This window comes from Dermacentor andersoni, chromosome 1 (genome assembly GCF_023375885.2).
Source record: "Dermacentor andersoni chromosome 1, qqDerAnde1_hic_scaffold, whole genome shotgun sequence".
NCBI classification, from domain to species: Eukaryota; Metazoa; Arthropoda; class Arachnida; order Ixodida; family Ixodidae; genus Dermacentor; species Dermacentor andersoni.
In genome coordinates this window covers 23,370,553-23,391,192 of record NC_092814.1, presented here as the reverse complement: position 1 = coordinate 23,391,192, position 20,640 = coordinate 23,370,553, and the positions used below count along the sequence as shown (strand labels likewise).

The following is a 20,640-nucleotide window of genomic DNA, read 5'->3' as shown; positions in this document are numbered from 1 at the left end:
CAGCAATATTAACAGGTATGCAGTCCCAAAGTGCAATACCATAGAAGCGAAATGTAAATTTTCCATTGTTGGGTATGAATTTAGGTAAGAGAAGGTTATTGCGCTCTGAAAATCTAGTATTATTTTGTTGATGAGGTTTACATAAGGGAGGCTGTCCAATGATATTTTACGATGGAAGACACTAAACGTAATGAGTGACAACTTATTATAGAACAGCTGTTGAATGGTTAGGATGCGAATATTTTATAGATATCTGAAGAATGACAACGGAATGAGGTAAAGTCATTGATTTTATTGCCTCGTTTTGAAGACGTTCAAGTGGTTTGAGATGAATGGCATATGTATTACCCCATGAAGATAAGCAGCATGATAAATGACTATTAGTGTAAGCATGATAGAACGAGTTGATAACATTAGGTTGGAAAAATGCACGTGCTTTAATGATAATGCGGATATAAAATGAAACCATTTTTTATTAGCGATTTTGCATGGCTTTTGTATTTAAGTTGTTTGCCGAGAGTAACACCCAGGAATTTACCATTATCAGGTATTTGTATAAGATAATTATTTGGGGAGGCAGCTATGCAAGGATCAATAAAAGTTTGTGGGTTATGAAATAGTACAAACCTTGTTTTCAAAGGATTGATCTGAGGTTGATTATCTGTGCGCCAAGAATACACACTATTAAGATAAGTTTTAAGTGTGTCTTGAAGCGCGGTAAGCGATTTCTGCGATGAATAAATGGTAGTGTCATCAGCATATAATACACAGAAGCGGTTAGTACATTAGGTACTGGTACCCAAGGTAACTTTTCTATGAAAATTTTCTATTAAAATTTTTTTGTAAGCACCGAAGAAGACCATACTTGTCTACATTATAGCTACCGCGGCGTCCCCCAGGGCGGTGTACTTAGCCCTGTGTTATTTAATCTAACACTAATTGCTCTCCTTGAGCACGTGCCAACTACACTGTAAACAGGTTTGACCCTTTTAGGGAGTTTTGGCCTCGTTGCATAACTTCAGCCCTTAAGGGAGGACAATTTCCTCCATTCGAACGGAGTTTTTTTTCACACCCTTGTGTTTGGTGGTGTTATGGGGAATTATGGGAGTTTTTTAATTCTCCTTTGAACACCAACCTCTGAGTGGTTGCAGGAGTCTATATGGGGAATTATGGGAGTTTTTTAATTCTCCTTTGAACACCAACCCCTGAGTGGTTGCAGGAGTCTATATGGAGAATTATGGGAGGTTTTTAATTCTCCTTTGAACACCAACCCCCGAGTGGTTGCAGGAGTCTATATGGGGAACGTTGGGAGTTTTTCATTCCTCTTTTGAACACCAGAACTATGGAAGTTCTTATGAGGAGCTTTGGGAGCTTTTACAAGTTGACATGGGTATTTTATTTTGCTTCTTATGGGAATTTATAGGAGAAGCGATGGGAGTTTTTACGTACATATTTTCGGAAACGTTTGGCTTCTTAAGGGCGTTTTGAAGGATACCTTTGGGAAATTATTTTACCTCCTTGTAGGAGTGCTTAGGTGTAAACCTGGGAGCAACCGTTCCCATATTTTGGGAGCTCTGCTTAAGGGAGCTCTTATGGATAGTTTTGAGAGTTCGATTTTTGCTTTTTATGGGAACATATAGGAGAATGCTTGGGAGTGAATTTTTACAGCTTTAGGGAGCTGTTTTACTAAGGGAGGTTTAAACAGATGTTTTGGGAGTGCATTTTAGCTCCTTATTAGAGCTTTTACAGGTAGGTCTGGGAGTTTATTATGCACTTTTTGGGAATTTTACGAGGTTGAAGGGAGTTCTTTTTGTGTGTGTGTTTAGTAGATTGTGTCTGACGAGTGCAAAAACCATGACAAAGCAATAAAATGTCTGGAAATTTATTGCAGTTCCAGAATCAGATGTGCCAGCATGATAGTACAATCAATGACTATTAGCATAATGAAAGTGAAATAATTCAATAAATTGGATACATACAAGCAAACCAGTTTGACAGGAAATTCAAGCATATTGCAAGCTTCAGTACAGTTGAAAATCCACAAGTGCAGCCAAGACTGAAATTCAGCGGCTCAAAACATCATGAGCTATTGGGCAGTCCTTGCATGCATTAGAACAGGCCACATTTGTTTTTGCATGTAAAAAGCATGCTACAAAATATGATGCAAAGGAGGCCAGACAGCACCAATGACCTAGAAGATAATGAAAGTACCTTTGAATACCTATGCTATTTCTAATAGACATCTGCGTACAACTTATTCTCTCATGTAACACACAGCTGCAAAGAAAAAGCAGAGGTGGTACCACCCACTCTGAATCAATTTCCTTAGCGCGCAGTACCTGAAATTCAAGCTTGCCAGCTAGAGAACATGACAAGTTCACAGCAAAATGGGCATAATGTGATAACAGTAGACAAATAGGTGATATCTCAGGCCGAAGTTAATTCAACACGGGGACTAGTCGTCGTCAGGGAAAAAATCCAAGCAGACAATTCCAGCTCACACTTGCATACACAGATGTCGCTACATAGGTTTGTGTTGTGATGCCCCATGACCTAAGTCAGCATCAAAGAGGTTCATTAAAGAGTGGCACATATGCAGTGGCACACACCCAGTGTACATACACAAGTTTGCGTCAAAAAAGTTCATTGGAGAGCTGCATCTACCCAGTGGCCCCAAGTGCTCGTAGTAGCCCCAGGGGCACATACTGAATTTCCACAAATATAAGGAGTTTTTTTTTCAATATTTCTGGCCTCAGAAGACGCCTCGTATTATATAACTGACAGACACAAACAACAAGATCACTCATAGAAATTGGTGCCAGCAACCTGCCAAACTCCCATACTTCTACACACCTTGCTACCCCAACTAAACCCCCATGGTGAGCATTTAAACTTACCTCACCTTCTCTATGCACTCACTCATTTTGCTGGATATCCATGGAGTGGAGAAAAGTGAACTATATAAATACTGCCAAGGAAAACGGTTGTTACCCTAACGAAGAAGTCCACTTCTCAAAAAAATTTCTCCACCTGATATAACACTTGTTCGACCTCTGCTGATCACCTTCAGCTGAATATTGCATATCACACAAAGCAGCAATTCAACTATAATTTTTAGTTTTATAATGAAACAAAAATTTCTTAGGATGTGAAAGAAAATATGATACAGGAACCCTTAACAGTATCCATAAGTGTGAAATTTTTACACAGACAAAGAGGCAAACACTTTGCCACCAGGGCACACATAAGGCGTCATTACATTTTCTCTGCAAAAAGCCTTGACACCCCGACGACAGGTGGTGTTGCATGGAGCCATGGATGCATTTCAAAAAATAGGCATTTTGTATTTTCTTCTTCCACAAGATCAAGGCAGGCAGGCTGTGATGCTGTGCAAACAGTGGTGGCCTTCAAAAGGGAAGGAATCCACACAAAAAGCCATGGTACTGTTGAGATGGCAGTGCTTGATAGGGAGCATTCTGGAAAACCAAACGTAAATAGATTATGTACGATTGTATTGCAAACAGACACCGCATGAATATTTAAACATAGCATCACCAATTATTCAACAGTGCTGGGCCATTCAATGCTACCACTCCAAGTGCATCTTGGCCACCTCAGATTTTAGGAAAAATTACAGCCCATTGTACAGTTGCAGACTGGATGAAGTGGAGAGTATGACGAAAGCCCGTCTGGTCGGGATGATGCATACTAAAAGGAAGAGGTCCAGACACCGACCAAAATGTTTAAAATAGTTTTTTACGTTTTCAAATTCAAATAAATTCAAATAAGTACTTTAAACCATTTTGGTCAGTGTCCGGACCTCTTCCTTTTAAGTCGCAGAATGCACAAACAGAATACTTCGCGAAAATTTCACATGGTGCGAGTATCGTTATCTTGTAGGCTAAGGTTGAAACATCACGGCACTGACAAAGCTACAAACAAGTGTTTCTACGAATGACCACAAGGCCTTCCAGAATGTTTCATTATGTGAGATAGACCATTAATGTTTTTTATCTGCAAAGAGTATCTTCTTATTCTGACTTAAGTATAATAGACCTTCGAGCAATTTCTGAAAAGTATTTTCATCCAGCTTGGGTGGTTTATAGGCGCAAATAACCAATTTAGGAACCCCCATTTTGTAGTGAAGAAAGCTTATATTAAAAAAACCTATAGCTGCAGTGATTAAAAGTTTCTGAAATTTTGAATCAACTCTTTATATCTGCAGAATCTCTTTAATTAGGTATTAGGACGCCTTGCAGCACTGACAAAGAAAGGAAATCATGACAACATATTACAAAAACTAATAAAATGAATGTGTTCTTGATAATATGTTGTTGTATTATACACAGATTATACAAAACACCAGCAGTAATGTGCATATCTTCAGAGTGCACACACAGTTCACCAACGTAATAATAAATACAGGTCAACATCATAAAGCAACACATAGGTACTGGCGTTTTTCTTTCACATTGGCCTAAAAACCAACCACATGAGCATTCAGCCATCATATAAGCAGCACCTGCTTGCATGAATTCAAGGAACTTTCAGATGTGCAAAATCGTTTAGGAGCTTTTAAGCAATAGGCATGACACTACTATTATGGTTAATTTGTTGCCTGTAAGTGGTAAATCAAGTGAACTGCTGGTTGTCCTTCCGGTGAAGGATATTGCAGAAAATGCGAGGACAAAAAGATTATAGTAGCTATTTGGAACTCATGAATGTTAAGAAGATAATATGCAATGTTACCATGCTGACAGACAGTCAGATAAAAGATGATACAAAGAAAATATTATATATAGATTACACAGATGCAAGCATTCTGCTTCTTTATTGCTGCAAAACTCTGTAGCTATAGAAGTGCTTCATCCCCTGAAAAATATTTTTAGCAATACATTCACCACGGAGTTCTACTGATGATGCATCAGATTTGCATGCTACAAGTGGTTTGAGCTGTTCAGAGACAGACATCTGGCTTGTAAACGCAAGAGCATGACGAAATACTGCAAGTGCTCCAGAAAAATGCTTGCATGGTAAGGGAAATGACAAAAACAAGAATGTGGATGAAAAGACCAAACTGCCCCAAAGTCTAATTTTAGCAATGTAAGGTTTTATGAAACATAATTACAGTTCTAAGACAAAACAAAATACGAACATGATATGCAGAGAATGGGTGCTGGACATCAAGCAACCTCACTAAACAATGATTACATACATAAAAACGACACATTCGCAGGAAATTTCACAATACACGACATATAAACTATGTGATTCATGATGCACCCATGTCATACATCATATTGTTCAAGTAACCAACTTCTTTATTCAAGACCCCTGTAGAAGGTTTGTTAATGCAGTTATTGGTTTCTTGGATGGAAAAGACCTAGTATACAAATCTGCACTTCCCTGCCTTATATTTGCAAACTGCATGTGTACAGTCACAGTTTGGCATGTTTTGCTATGTTTTGTGAGATATCCAGATGCTGTTACCACCTACACCTGTGCACAATGCTCCTGCAGCCTGCCATTACCACAAATCCTGGTCTATCCTACATAATACCCCAGTCACACGGGCACTTTCAAAGTCCTTTGAACCAAAGATCCTTTACTTTAAGGGAGAATGTGCACTGTCACACAGGCACAGCAAAGGAGCCCTACTGGAAGGGGGCTTTGAGTCAAAGGAGTGCGCGTTCGTCCTTTGAAACCTCAAGGCAATACTCCCAAGCCTAGAGGGCGTCTGACAGTAGAAAAAATAATCTAAAGATATGGAAGTTCAATTTTTACCTCTTCAGAACGAGCTTATAAGTACTGAATACTGTTACTAAAGTACTAAACACTTTCGGGACACCCGCAATCTCCATCATGAAAGCGCCGGTACAGCAACACCGGCACGGCCTGTCGTCAGCAGCAACCTCGACACAACACGGTTGCCATGTGCGATTTGGTTCTTTGGTTAGTGGCTGCTAGGCATCCCAGTCTCCTTGGCTTTTTTCTGCACATCTTTCCTTGTCACTTTTGTTTTTTAGTTTTTACAGCGTTTACGTGTACCTACCGCTACCTAGCCACAACGAACGAAACAAAGCAGCTGAAGCAAAGGCAACAATGAATAATCGACGTCAATGTGCGGTGTACGAAGCGGTACACATGGTGGCCATCATTACAATAAATACATCTGTTTGTGATAAAGTAATGCCTTTACTACGTGTGCATTTTGTTTTGATGTTTCTATGTATTAGGAAAAATAAATGTTGCTGAAGAAAATGTGACAAATTTATTATAAGACGCATTAGGCCATATTTTTTTATTACTTTCAAGGTGATGGTAGCGCTAAGGATAGATTACGGTTTCTGTTAAAAGCTTCAACGGAGACTACCTGGAGACCATGTAGCACCGACATATATCCGTTGAACTAATGTCTTTGAAAGCTCAATGCTCCTTAACTTCAAAGGACCTTTGGCATGCTCGTGTGACGGGTATAACACTTGCTGCTGAAGGCATTAAAGGCACTCAAAGGTGCCTCAAAGACAGGCTGAGCATTCTGCGCAGGTTAGCGTGTTAGCAAGGCCTGAAACACTTGCAGGACATTGTAAAAGATGTCAATACATGGCAAAATACAACAGCACAACATACTCAGAAAATGTAAGGCTAAAATTGCACACTGATATATAAGGGCCTTCCCAGACAAACCGATAAATGCAATAGCACACCTTCTATTGAAATCTCGAATATAAAGATTGATTACTTGAAAAAGATGTACGGTACATACAAAATAGAATGAGTGATGTATGTTATATGTCACGTATAGTCAAATTTTGCTGCAAATTTGAGCATTTCATGCATGCATATAATCGCACTCATGTACTAAAACAAGTTCATGCGTAGTGCTCATCCTGTGCATTTCATGTGTTTCATCTTATAGTGTAGTAACTATGTTTCCTAATGCCAGTAACCAACTCTCCCAGCTTTCAGCAATAGTATGCAAGATTATTTATTCTTAGAAGTATGATAGCAGGAAGAAACAAGGATAAAGACCTGTCAACAGGACTAGCATCAACTACAAGCTGATTTGGCTCCTGGATGGAAACGAGTATTAGTAACCGTAATCATTATCAGTGTTTCAATGAGGGAGTGGGTGAACCCAGAACTTGCACAAATAACTACAGTAGCCACATGGCTGAACATATGAGCCGTGGGTGTTTCCCTATCTTCCAGCACATGAGGTTAGTTGCAGAGCCCTGAGAGAGCTGAGAGGGAAGTAATTGTGGTTTTCCACATTAGCAAATAAAGATCGACATGTGTCGGAAAATAATCACCATCTCTCATCGAAAACATGTAATTTTTTATAGAGCACTTATCCTCAATTCATTACACAGATTGCGTTAGGTGACTAATTTGTTTTACTACTGTTCTTAGTGCCCCATACAAGATTAACCTTTTCCAAGCCAATTTTATTTTCAGAAAACCACTGAAATTTCTAAAATATTTTTATTAGCTATTCTTTGTGAAGCAGTTCATTTAAAATTTTCTGCTGCCTTTTACTAGCTCTTTTTCATGTTTTTAGGTTGCAAACAGACAAGGACGCAGAGACTGTGTACATGAAGCATATTCTTTTAAAGAAAGTAAAGCGTGCTTTTGTTATCCTCCATGAAACATGTTATTGCAGGAAGAAAGGTGGTTAACCGAGGGCCCCTATTTTTATTAGTCATATCATAAGAAGCCAACAAACACTGACACCAAGGACAACATAGGGGAAATTACTGGAGCTTAATAAATGAAATAATGAAACGATAAATTAATGGAAATGAAAGTGGATGAAAAAACAACCTGCCACAGGTGGGGAACGATCCCACAAGCTTCGCATTTCGCATGCGATGCTCTACCAATTGAGCACCGCGGTGCCGTTTACCGATCCACTTTCTGGGGTATTTATGTTTCCTTGTAGAACCCTGGGAGTGTTAGCCAGCGTTACCACTCACAGACCTTGGCGGCGGACATGGAACATCCTTTCTGCCGCAGGCGTCACGAGAACGTGATCTTTTTTTAGTGAAGGCAACCGGTCAATAAACCCACACATGCTACCTGAAGGCATCAATGTTGCCTGATTCGAGACACTCGTTATGTAATAAATGAGAAGAAAGAGGGTTAACCGAGGGCCCAATTTTTACTAGTAATATCATAAGAAGCCATCAAACACCAAGGACAACATAGGGGAAATAACGAAATGATAAATTAATCGAAATGAAAGTGGATGAAAAAACAACTTGCCACAGGTGGAGAACGATCCCACAAGTTCACTTTCTTTTTTTGGGGTGGGGGCAAAAACTGAACACATAACTAATCACTGATCTATCATGCAAGTGGTGTTTGCCTATCTCAATAGTCTATATAAAGACAGAAAACTAGGCTCAGGTGTTTTTATCTCTAAAAGAAAAGACGAGCTTTTATACGGCAACCTATCAACTTGAAGCCCACGGTAGTAGTTCTCTTCTATGGCATCTAGCTGTTGAGCACGAGTCAAATAAAAATTAATGCAAATGTATTAGTGTTCCATGCTTTTAATGCATGGAAAAGGGACACTAAAGGAAATTAATGAGTTAAGTTAGATTAAACGTTAGCCTTTTGTAATAACAAATTCATCATTTATACCAAGAACAGAGCTTTTATAAGCAAGAAAATTAGAACTGGAACATCAAAGGGCACCAACTAATATATTGAACCAAATTCTGTAGTTTTATTTGCCAAAACCACAATATGATTATGAGGCATGAAGTACGAGGGATTCTGGAATAATTTTGACCCCCTTGGTTACTCTACTGTGCATACAGTGCAAAACACACATGCATTTTTGCATTTCACACCTATCAAAATGCAGCTGCCACAGCTACAATTTGATTATCCACCATCAGGCTTGGCAGCGCAACACCAAACAGCCCAACTCAGAGCCCATGCTTGTCAGCAACCTTCTGCAGTGAGTGCATCACTTGGTGCTCATGAGGCAGTACTTCCAGCTGCTTCAGCTGCTTTAAAGTGTGCGCACTGCTGGCTTTTGCTGTTTTACAGCCCTTAAAGCCCAACTACAACAAAAGTTAGGGCTGCATAAAAAAATGATTCAAACAGTGTAAATACAAAACAGCATTCTAGCAATCTTGATACCGAGACTGAAATGAATGCCACAATTACCAGTAACTGGCAGTGAGGCATGACTCAGATTGCAGGGCACCTTAGTGTGGCCTACGAGATAAGGGACCACCTGCAGCTGCCTGCAGTGATAAAAACCTGGAGGCGATGTGGACTCTCGTCATAGCCACTAACCACCAGGTTCATGTGTCGTCTGCTAATACAGTATTAAAAGAATATCAAAAAGAAAATTAGATACCAGCCCCGCAGCTTTGCCAAGATCACTACAGTAGTAGTTACTACTAATTTATTACCAATATAGCCAAAGTGAAATTTCATTGCATTTGGAATTTAAGCTTTTGCAGTAGGGGTTTTGAGATGTGATAATCGCAATGCTCCTGTGCTTTGTGACATTACATCACTAGGTATTTGACAACGCCGTGGTTCTAAGTGTTTTTACATACATCGATATCTTGATTCTTTTACAACCTAACTCTAATATGACACATGAGAATACGGTAGATAACATTTGAAATGTCTTTAATGGGCACGGAAAAGGACTAACCTTTACACATGAGACACGCATGGTGAAAGCATTGTACGCAAGGCTCCCACGTGTCTTTAAATAATTTTTCACTTTGGTCGGTGTCAGTTCTGTTTTTTCCCTTGACTCTTCCTAACCGGACAAGACTTCATCAGACTCAACTTCATTAACCCATTGACAATATGCTGCATATCTTAGGTAAACATTTGATGCTCACCCTAACGCATGTTTCCTGAAGTTACCAACTAAGAGCAAAGAAAGGTTAGCTACTGTATGAACCAGCCTAAATCCATGTTAAGCCCACAATTGCCCAATGTGCCTTGAATAGGCTCTAAAAATTTGTATTAACACAAGGCGCAATAGATTTTTTGCTCACGTTGGCATGTTCATAACAGCTGGCCTCCCTCACTCTCATCATCGGAATCTCAGAATCCCTACTGCGAAAACTTCAGGAGTGGAAAGCAGCAAAGGTAACAGTGCGTAGTTTGAAGCAGCCAGAGGCACTGCCTCATGAGCACAGCAGTTGCGCTCACTGAAGAAGGTTAATGACAAATATGGGGCCCCATTCGTGCTGCTGGTTCCGAAGAAGCCATCTAAGCTTTTTTCCCACGCTTGAGTGTAAAAATACAGCTGCTTTTAACAAAAGGCATGCAACACCGTTCATGAATTGTGCCATTGGAATGGTTTACCAAATAACCTCTTACTTCTGGTAAGCTCTACACAAGCCAAATTGGACGCTGCACTGATGAAAGGGCAAGAGAACATTTGCAGAATATAAAAACAAAGTAAGACCAATGTAGGTGAGCATTGTAACACATGCACTTGTCATCCACGACTTGAAATATATTCTTCGCAGAAGTAGAAACATGAATTCACAACTGATATCAGAAGCTCTTTTAATATCAAAGAATGACTGTGTAATTATTCTTTTTTTTTCTATTTCTCACAAGTATGTGTATGAATGTTTTTTGCTTTCGGTTTACACAGGTTGCTACACCTCAATTTGTTTGACCCTGTTCCCTTCTTTGCAATCTTTCCTCCCTCCCCCTCTTTTATGAACTTCCAGAGAGATTATATGAATAGTTCCTGCTTTCTTAGAAAACATGGCACACACGCGGTGGATGTGGAACATCCTTTCTGCTGCAGGCATCACAAGTACGTGATCTTTTTGGGTGAAGGCAACTGGTCAATAAAGCCCCACATGCCAACTGAAGGCATCAATGTTGCCGGAATCGAGACCCTTGTTATGTAATGAACGAGAAGAAAGCAGGTTAACCGAGGGGCCCGATTTTTATTAATCATAAGACGCCAACAAACAAAGGCACCAAGGACAACACAGGGAAAATTACTTGTACTTACTAATTGAAATAAAGAAATTATAACTTAATGGAACTGAAAGTGGATGAAGAAACAACTTCCCGCAGGTGGGGAACAATTCCACATCTACGCATTACGTGTGTGATGCTCTACCGATCGAGCTAACACAGCACCGTCTTCCCATCTATTTTCTGGGGTATTTATGTTACTACTAGAATTAACCCTGGGATTGTTAGCCAGTGCCACCACTCACAAACCTTGGCGATATGTAGAGCATCCTTTCTGTCGCAGGCATCACGAGTATGTGATCTTTTTGGGTGAAGGCAACTGGTCAATAAACCCACACGTAGTACCTGAAGGCACCAATGTTGCCAGATTCGAGACCCTCGTTATGTAATGAACGAGAAGGGGGTTAACCAAGGGGTGCCGATTTTTTACTGCTGGTGTAGTACACACTTTCCTGCGTTTAGGGTGATGCCAGCTCCTTGCAGGTGCTGAAGTACTTTGTGCAGTCGTGCATCATGTTCTGCCTTCGTTCGGCCAAACACAATTATGTCGTCTTGCAGACATGCTTGGCCGTCCAGGCCTTCTAGCAGTCTTAGCATTTCCCTGTGGAAAAATTCAGTTGCTGTGGAAATTCTGAAGGACAATCGGAGGAACTTAAAATGGCCACTTGGCGTCAGGAAAGTGTTGTACCTCTGGGACTCGGGTAACCAGTAACCAATATCCGGCTATAGCATCAAGTTTGCTAAACCAGGCAGCTCCGGTGAGTTTGGCCAGGCAATCATTGATGGTGGGCACTAAGACTCATTCTCACAGAATGTTCTATTTTAACCCTCCAAATTCACTGCAGATTTGAAGCTCGCCTCCTTCATTTTTAGCCACTACCATAGGTGCATGCCACTCTGTGGTTTCTTCGACCTTTATGATGACACCCAGGCTCTCCGTTCTCTCCAACTCACATTTGGACACTCGGCAACATGAGCAGAGGTACTCGCCCCGAGTACATAATAGCACACCGCTTGGCATCAGGGAGTAGCGATATATTGTAATCGGTCCTGAGAAGGTAGGCCCAGGTCTGTAGCCAGGTAGAGGTAGTGGCATAAAATGTTGGCTGGGTCGCTGACCTTGCCTTTTGACTCCGCTACTTCAAGGAGACTTGGTTGGACATTGAAGGATTTGATTGCGGGGGGACGTCAAAAAGTGCGTCATGCAGCTTGTCTATTACATAAATTTGTTCTTGACACAACCAGCCATTTCAGCACACGGTAGCAGTCTAACCGTTGCTTTTTTTGGTCCTGCCGGGTCCGAGCAGCTGTTCTTTTGCTTGCTTCAGGTTTCCCGTGACTTGTTCGTCGTAGAGGCTTGTTGGCATGGCAGTCACATCTGCACCAGTGTCTACCTTGAAGCCATTGACCATCACATTGATTTTTCATGGCCCAGGATCCTGTTGGTCAGTTAATTGTCCAAGTAAACCTCTTCCAAAACAGCTTGGTATGTGCATTTTGTTCTGCTTTTTGGAAGCAGAAAAGCATATGGCAGCTGTGTTCCTTTTTACTGCAGGCACTGCATGTTTTGCCATTCGCTGTGCACATAGTGTGTGATGGTGAACCATAGGTGTCTTGTTGAGCCATACCACTTGCATGTCAGCGCAGTTTGGTCACGCTGGTTTTTACGAATTATTTCCTTTGCTCTTCGAGAAGCTGTGCATGGTGTCTACAGCTTCAAGTGATTGTAGCTGTGGCCGTAGGTCCTTTTGCTGCTGTTTGATTGTTGCCATGTTGCGAGCAGCGTTGACAGCGGCTTCCAGAGTAAGCTCAGCATTAAGTTGCAGCTTCTCACTTACCTACGTGTCTGTGGGACCGACCATGAGTCTATCACAGATCAGTTCCTCTTTCAGGGCGCTGTACTCCGAGGCTTCAGCTAGCCTGAAGAGTTCGGTGATGAACATATCGGCTGTCTCATGCACGTCTTGCTTCTGGCTGTTGAACTTTGCACACTCGTATATCATGTTCATCCGTGTCAGGAAATTTTTTATGAACAGTTGCATTACTGTGTTGTAGTCGAGTTTCTCAGCATCACAGAGCCTGAGCAAGGCTAGGACGTCTTTGGCTTCACGACCCATGGCATAAATGAGCGTGTTCACCTGCGCCTCGTCGTCGTCTTTAGTCTGGAGATAGCTCTATAGCACTCCCTTCTCGTGAGCCACCGTTTCTACTCCTCGGGCTGCCGAAAATCAAGTTTTTCCGGCAGTTTGACGACGAACGAGTTTAGTGGAGCTGCGTGCTGGGCTGTGGACACTGTAGGTGAAGCCATGGGTAGCAAAGTTTCGTATTCACCGCAGTGCGCTGTAGGTGTAGACTTCTACTTGCGTGGTGCATTTCTCACAGCGTTGTCGAGTATCCCATCGTTGCGCAACCTCCATGTCATGGTCGGGTGACGAGCATACGTGATTGACAAAACGTAAGTGTTAACTGGAACTGTTTACTAGGTTGTGTATGCAAAACAAGCACGGCTACATGCCGGCTCGGCTTACACGGTCTGGTCCGCTCTCCCAGAGGCGTTGTTCCGCATCTTACATGACTGTGTACATAGCGCCATCTCGTTGTGGTAGCTCGCATGACACGGTGCACCAGTGTAACTCAATGGACAGCAACTTCAAAAAAAGTATATTTCGGAAGGCTGCCCAAGTTTAAGCAACTCTCAGTTAACGTTAACGCGATTTGCCCTCTTATTAACATGCACATTTACGCCACTAGACCATAACCTCTTTGCTACATTATAGCACAGTTTTGGTCCGAATTAAAACACTGATATAAGACAGCGGAAAAGTTACGAATAAGTGCCATAAATACGAAGAATATTAGAAGGGCATACACTATCATTCTTGCTAACTGCTCATTTGTTGAAATTCTGGCAGTCTTCTGAATTATAATTTTTAAACGTGCTGCCCATTGAGTTATGATAATGCATTGCGGTGAAATTTGATAGATGGCCGCAGAGCCAATTCAACATTTCAGTTTCAACCACAGCTAGTTACCCCTATGCTTTTCTTGGCTTCATTGCCTGCTGGCTTTATATGGTCGTGATTTTAAAAAAATGAAGCCCGTTTTCCTTCTCATTCATTCATGCGAGGGTTTGAAACCTCATAGCTTTGATGCCTTTAGGTAGCATGCATGGGTTTATTAGTCACATGCCTGCTCTCTTCAGTTCAGGTGTTACGCGACACCATCGTGCAAAAAAAGATGTTCCACATCTGCCCACCATGGCTCTAAATGGCGCTGGCTAACACTCCCAGGGCATAAATACCATAAATACCCAAGTTAGCACAATTGGTAGTGCATCGCGTGTGTACTGCAAAAGTTGTGGGTTCAGTCACCACCAGAGACAAGGTCCTTTCGTCTGCTTTCATGACTTTCTTTCAATATTTTCTACATTTCAATTTCAACCACAGCTAATTACACCAACGCTTTTCTTGGCTTAATTGCCTGCGACCTTTATATAATCAGCAAAAATAAGGTAACAAGAAAATTAAAATAAATAAGTGGAGGACAGGGTCATCGGTGTTCAAAGAAGCACCTTCCTTTTTGTATCGTTAACCAACATGTGCGCCCAATAGGTAACTCCTCTACCTGCACATCGAATGACAATGCAAGAAATGCAGCTGGAACCCACAGTCAAATATATGTACAGCATACCAATGCATCTCTCCTCCGAAGGTAGTGAAGAGCACAGGTGCCTGTAGAGTTGCGTGCCACGGTTCCTCTTGCCAACCCATGGAAAGGAGCATAAGTGATGCTGTAGAGCTTGCTCCTTCAAGCAGTGTTCAGGTATCCATTCATAATCCTGCATGTAGTGTCCAATGTATTGTGGATATCAAGACAGCTTCAGTCCTGCAGCAAATAAAGTGATCAGTTCTAACCAAAATGTTGAGATGTAGGCACTTTGGCAGGCGGATGTTAAATGTTGAAGTTTCTGGGATGCCAGTGATAATTTCATTAAACATTATATGGGCCACTCATACAGGGATGGAAGCAGTCAAAGAAGTTTTGGAGCAGCTCTGGGAGGTGGAAAATTTGACACACTGGAGCATGAATTGCCCGTTTTCGAGCAGTAAATACATGTTTACATGAGTAGCTTGGTAAAGGTCAATGAGTGAAATACAGGTATATGAAGAAAAGGTGTTCCTTATTTTACTTTACAGAGCACTATTTGATTATGGCAGATCAGTTCTGTGGAAGCCTGCAAGGCAAGTAAAATTCATGACAGGAAAAATTTTCACCCACCCTACTTTAGCATGAAGCTACGAAGGAGACCTGTACAGGTTTCTCGGAAACCACCATTAAATTACATACTGGATGTGACAACTAACTGTGGCCAAGAAAAAAATTAATGAGTGCTTTCCGTGAACATCACCCACTCTATGTTGATAGGTTTATGTTTGTGCTACTCAAGTTTCTTTTTTTCCATTGTGAACAAGCAATTAATATGTACTTGTAATGAATGTTTATTTCCTTACTTATCGAATATGGTGCCAATGCAAAGGTTGTGGAATACGCCGAGAAATGACCGATAACAGCGTTACAACGACCTAGTTCATGTGTGGTCTTTTTTTTTTTTCCGAAAACAAACAAACAAACAAACAAGCGAATTTTTCTTTAGAAATTCACGTGACAATGCGCTCCGCATCAGTAATATAAGTGGTCTCAGACAGAAACAGTGTCATCAGTGCACTGCATATATTATGAATGTGCAAACCTGGGGCACAGTCTTGTAAAGGTTCGCAAAGCGAACTGTTACCAAGATCGCGCTACTTCGCATTTGGTAGGGACTGTACTTGCACGCCAAAACTGCTGACATGTCGAGAAAAAACTGCAGCTGCTCTTTCCCAGTGCCCCTATTTGACCTATTTGACAAAGTTTTTGTAAAGTTTGATGCAATAGTGCGCAGAAGCATTGTCATGGTAAGGGCAGTTTATTTTCACCTTTTATTTATTTTACGGGCTTTCATTCTCGTGCCTTCACAAATCCTAGGCTGTCTTAAATGCTGTTACCGGCCATTTGTAACCATCATACAAAGCTTTTCACTGACATCTCATCGATTAGGTAAATCAAGACACTCATCAGATACAGTGAACACCATTCGAGTAGTGCACTCTGGTAATTTTTCATTCTTGGCAACCTGCAGTTGAGATAGCAGAATATCGCAGAATAAATGTGAAGTGACGTAGTGGTCATTGCATGTTTGCGAGTATTTTATATCTGTTTTGACACACTGGTTGGAAAAAAAGACATGAACGGGCATGTTAATTGCACTTGAGCTATGGTATACAAGTTTCCCTTGTTGTGCAAGGGCGTCTACATTAGACAGACGGGAAGGGGTATCAATGATTCATAATAAGGTTCGTTACAGCGCAACCTAAGACAAGAACAACAGAAGGTACAAAATGACGACACGGCGCTGTTTTGTACCTTCTGTTGTCCTTGTCTTAGGTTGCGCTGTAACAAACCTTAGTATGAATCCCAACCAACTGGCCCAACTTGCCGTTCTGATGCGGTATCAACGATTGCTTGGGCGAGCATAGTTACAACCTTCATAAAAGTTAACGAAGTAGGCCCCTTGCCATGCATTGCAAGACTTGTGGATGCAAACTAGTTTTTTTAAAGAATGTGTCATCATAGGATGCAGTAACATTCAACTGATGCGCGAGATTACGGATCAGGCTAATGCCATTGCCAAATACGTTAGGGTGTGCGTGAGTACACCCTCCTTATCGTTATCAGGCAAGGAACTTTACTTTCTAAGTTGGTCGGCACGTTTTCAGTGAACTGCAGCCGTCTGCTTCTTGTAAGGTTGTTGTTTCAGTTGTTTTTCTCATGTGTGCTATGAGCGGCGCATATAATGTGCAGTAGGGTCGTGGAATAAGACCAGTTAGAAGTTAGTGCTCATCCTGTCACCTGTACTTATTCTTCCATACTCAAACTGAGTTATGCTAAAGCAAGACAAGAATCCATTCAGTCAGTTTGTGCCTTCGAACCAGTTCACCTCCACAGTGCACAATGATGCTATTATAAAGGGACATTGAAAATATTGTTTATTTTCTTTGAATAAATAAAGTTTAGTATGAAGTTTCACACTGCATTTTGCAAGTTTTAATTACCCTAGTATAAATTTGTATTCTAGAATGTGAAGGATGAAAACAAGCATTTCCAACCTTACACATTTCCAATGACATCTAATCACTACAACTTAGAGGAAAGGCGCTACGATCTCAAACAGTCGCAACTTCTATCCGCGGTTGTTGTATATAAAGGCATTACGCACCGAGAGAATATGGTCAAATCTTAAAGCTAAAACTACGGTAAAGGCTTGTACCAACACGCCTAAACAAGGGAGAACATTTCAAAACACATAGTGCGGAGGTAAAAAAATAGATCATGGAGTTTTACTTGCCAAAACTACAATCTGATTATGAGGCACGCCATAGTGGGGGGACTCCGAAATAATTTTGACCACCTGAGGTTCTTTAACGTGCACCTAAATCAAAGTACACGGGTGTTTCCGCATTCTGCCCCCATCAAAATGCGGCCGCCGTGGCCGGGAATCGATCCCACGACCTCGTGCTTAGCAGCCCAACACCATAACCCCTAAGCAACCACGGTGGGTACAGTGCACAGCTGTGAAAATTTTTCCTATACCAGAAATAAGTTTTTGGCCAGGGGCTCAAGAACCGGGGGAATCGCGCCCTGTCTGGCGCTGTTCACAGTGCCACCTCAGCCAACTGGGACATTTGCACGCGAGAACGAGAGCACCAAGTCCGGCCATGGCTGGTAAACCCATATGACGATACATTACCAAAATATACAGTAACTAAAACAAAAGGACGCGTACAAACGAGATGTGTCCTTTTTATTCAACTGACATATTATCTTCGCGCCTTCTCCCCCTTGTACGATATAGAGGTTACACAGTTCTGCTTATTCTATCGTCTTACATCATGCATGCGCACTGAGCACATCAATACGTTCTGGATATCGCAGAAGCCGTTGTTCACGTCGTGAGACTCACGATAGCGAAGTCAAATGCGATCCTTCTAGAAATAAAGAAATTGTTTGCCTGCGACAAACTTTGCAAACAAGAAATAAAATACGAGCTTACCAAAATGCTTCGTCCAGGTTGGTGGCGGCACGCAGTTCGTTGGCGTTCACCGTTGCGCATTACGCTGTGTTGTTAATCACGCCGCCCTCGCTTGTAGGCGTGAGAAGAGCATCAAAGTATTATTCTTTTCTGTCAAATACTGCTGCTTCGTAAGTACAAATAGAAAATTTTGAGTTGTCAAGCCTACCCCAGCATACTGGCACATAACAGCTTTCCGCGCTCAAATCTCGCTGTGGATTCGAATTCGCGCTGCGTGCATTTCGATGAGCTGTTGGGGCGCCACCTAGAAGAGTTTGAAAATGGACAAAACGAAACAAAGTTCTAACATATGTCCGTCTAGATTATTTTATATTTATTTATTTAAGATATAAGGCACATGCTGTTTAGAAAATACTCACGGCAAACAATGTTTTAGTTTAGTTTCTTTGGCCCCTCGGCCCCTCCGATTTATGTCCATTGTCAGCTGGCCTGCGGCCTTTAAACGATATTCCTTACATATTGTGGCTCAATGTCGAGGACATTAAACCTGGTTGAATGGGGTTTAAATGGAGGGACAATATTTCGTTTTGTAGAGTATTGCTGCTGGGGATAAAGCGAGAAATAGGCTGCTTCTCGTCGGCAAAAGGAGCCGGACGAGCAAGTCACGAAATGCAAGAAAACGAACGGCTTGCATGATTACTAGTACAGTCTCGCTTGGTTGACCAGTGAGAAACAGCATAATTAACAACCTAACAAATACAATGGACAGCCGCCAAATCGTTGGTCAATTAGACATGTTAATGATGAGTCAGAGTGGTTGTTATTTCGTGTTTGTCCGTTTGTAAACGTGTTGTGCACAGCTTCGTTTATTCGATGTTGTGCCCCATTTCCACCAGAAAAAGAAAGAAAGAAAAGCGGCGTGTTTCTGTTGACGCGGCACGCGCAAGTGAAACGGATTTACGGGCAAGCCGCGCGTGTCACGTTCACACATATATCGCTCAATAAAGCATTCCGGCGGTATCGATCGACATACCGGCCGCACCACTGGTGGCAACGGCTATAGTGGTACCGGTGGTAATAAGGGGAGCCGAAAGGACCTAGAACCTCAGGGCACTACAAGAATATATTTCATGGTTTCACACCTGCTTACTGCAAAAGTGTACGTACATGCATGGTATAGCACTGTACTCGTAATGCAAAAATAAACGAATTAAAATTAATTTGTAAACTAAGAAACCAAGGTGAACCTTCAATAATTCACGAACAGGTAGGTTCACACTCAACTGACTCATGAAACAGTATGCTAGCTGTGCCAAGAATCTTAATTAGTCGAGCAATTAAGGGTGGTGACTGTCATGTGCAATGCCTTGGGGAAATGCATGCAGAAGTAGGACAATAGCTGTTGCTCTGTCTTTGCTCATGCCCTATCAACTGATTATTCACTTATTTATTTATTTATTTTTATTTTCACATACTGTAGTCCAATTGGGCTATCGCAGGAGTGGGCTTGTACATTGCATATAACAAAATATTTTTCTGCACAAATCAACTTCAATGCCTTAAAAAACATGATAACTTCAATATAAAAGATACAATCAGTATAATAAACGCAGCATGAATCAAGTAAATACAAAGATTTTTCTAATTTACCTAGTTTCACCTGGGAGTAAGTTCCATTTTTCAATTGTATGAGGAAAGCTATACTTAAACAGGTTAGTATGCAGTTGAAATGGTGCAAGGTTAAGTTTGTGGCTATTCCTGGTAGGTTTCAAATTATCAGGAGGCAGATAGTTGTTCTTGAATGAGTAGTGTGGGGTGTTATTTGAATTATGCAACAATTTAAGGCATTCATAATCACGCCGCTTGGACAGAGGTAGTAAACCGATTTGTTGTTTATTTAAGTCATTATTCCAAAAATTGGAGAGTTGGAATTTCCCCTCACAAGGCACTATTGGCAATAAAATCACCTACAGTGCTTGTCGAATGGGTGCCGCAGTGCTACAGTTGACCTGCAAAGACGGGGCCGAACCCCTGCTTAGAAAATGGAAGAGAGGCCGAACTCTCTCGAGCCCTGGCTAACTTTGAGCACTGACTGTGTTGAGCGGTATACTATATATTGTACTACCACACAGTACAATGATGTATATTAATGATTAATACAGTAATAATATGTATATAATAATAATAATAATAATAATACTGATTCAGATCTGCTACCATATCTGCATCTCCTTCCTTCATGCTACAGAAAATGTCTATGGAATTCTTGCTGTCAAATCAATAAATATATACTTCAGAGCATTGTTGCGTTGTCGTGACAGTGTAGAATAAGGCACTGGAAACATCACTTCACAGCATTAAATCTTTATCGGTGAAACCTGTGCTCAGAAAAACATGTGGCACTCAAAGCACAACAACCCAGCGGCGAGTATGGTGTGTGAAGCACGTCACATGACTCGTCAAAGGTCGTAACATAATTGCTGGTGCTATAAATATATATATATATATATATATATATATATATA

The 20,640-nt window shown here is 41.3% G+C and overlaps 1 long non-coding RNA gene across 1 annotated transcript; it reads right to left on the bottom strand.

Annotated features, from left to right (window-relative positions):
• Window positions 1-1,866: 1,866 nt before the first annotated feature.
• On the bottom strand, window positions 1,867-19,108 carry LOC129380410 (uncharacterized). Its single transcript, XR_008608419.2, has 3 exons — window positions 18,137-19,108; window positions 14,677-14,871; window positions 1,867-3,476 (listed from the first exon to the last, which is right to left on the bottom strand). It is a non-coding gene; the product is annotated as an uncharacterized lncRNA (long non-coding RNA).
• Between the last annotated feature and the right edge of the window lie 1,532 nt (window positions 19,109-20,640).